Source organism: Sinocyclocheilus anshuiensis, unplaced genomic scaffold (genome assembly GCF_001515605.1).
Source record: "Sinocyclocheilus anshuiensis isolate Anshui unplaced genomic scaffold, SAMN03320099.WGS_v1.1 scaffold2162, whole genome shotgun sequence".
Taxonomy (NCBI): domain Eukaryota; kingdom Metazoa; phylum Chordata; class Actinopteri; order Cypriniformes; family Cyprinidae; genus Sinocyclocheilus; species Sinocyclocheilus anshuiensis.
This window is the reverse complement of record NW_015558536.1, coordinates 139187-140217: the sequence shown is the minus strand read 5'-3', so window position 1 is coordinate 140217 and position 1031 is coordinate 139187. Positions and strand designations below refer to the sequence as shown.

The 1031-nt window shown below is 39.9% G+C and overlaps 1 protein-coding gene across 1 annotated transcript in view; it reads left to right on the top strand.

Annotated features, from left to right (window-relative positions):
* Nucleotides 1-1031, top strand: part of LOC107679377 (proteasome subunit beta type-6-like) — a 7908-nt gene that overhangs the window by 5357 nt on the left and 1520 nt on the right. The window lies entirely within an intron of this gene.

The window sequence follows — 1031 nt, the reverse complement described above, 5'->3', positions numbered from 1 at the left end:
AAAGAGAAGTGTCTCAAATTCACTGCAGAAGGTCAGACACACACACACACACACACACACAAAGCTTTTCAAACTCTGAATCACTTGCTTTGTCATCTCACAATTCTGAATTTTTTCTCTAAATTGTAACTTTAAAGCTTTTCAAAATGTTGCATCAATTGAACCAAGTGGATCACTCAATCATTCAGCGTTTCAAAGCCACACGCACTGGTCAATCTTGCAGGTCAAAACACTGTAAATGCAATGGCAACTCTGGCCAAATTGCGACTTTAATATCACATTTCAGTTTCTTTTATCTCTAAATTGCAACTTTAAAGCTTTTTCAAACTTTGCATCATTGAACCAAGTGGATCATAAAACGATTCACTGTTTTGAAGTGTCACATGCTGGTGACTCTTGCTGGTCAAAACGCTGTAAATGCACTAAAAACTCGACTCAAGTCTAACTATTCTGACTTGTTTTTTTTTTTGGACTTTTCTCAAGTTTGCGACTACGATCACAATTCAGTTTCTTTTATCTCTAAAGTGCAACTTTAACCCTCTAAGCACCAAAGTCGCAAAATTGCGACAAGACGTCATACTTAATCATATAGACCAGTGTTTCCCAACCGGGGTGCCGTCTGTCGAGAGCAGGGGTGCCGTGTAAAAAATCATTTTTTTAATATTTTTAAATTGCTAAAATGTTCAAAAAAGCATCTATTATATAATATCCATTTCTGATGTCGCCAATAATTAGAGATGCACCGAAATTCCGGCTGCCGAAAATTAGTTCACCGCTCAGGATTCACTTTCACGTGGTGTGACGCTCTGCGTATTATCCGCTCTATGCGTGTGCGCTCCGCTCAGTCGCTCCACTCGTATACCGTTCATGCTCATCGGAACAGCAGAGTCCACTCAAAAATCAAGCTGACAGGAAACATCGATGTAGTACAGTATTGTTTCTGTCTGCAATAGCCCTACTGTGTTGTAACATGGTGTGGTAAATGGGCAACTCTGGTAACACTGCCCTCTCATTCATTGATCTGCTAACCG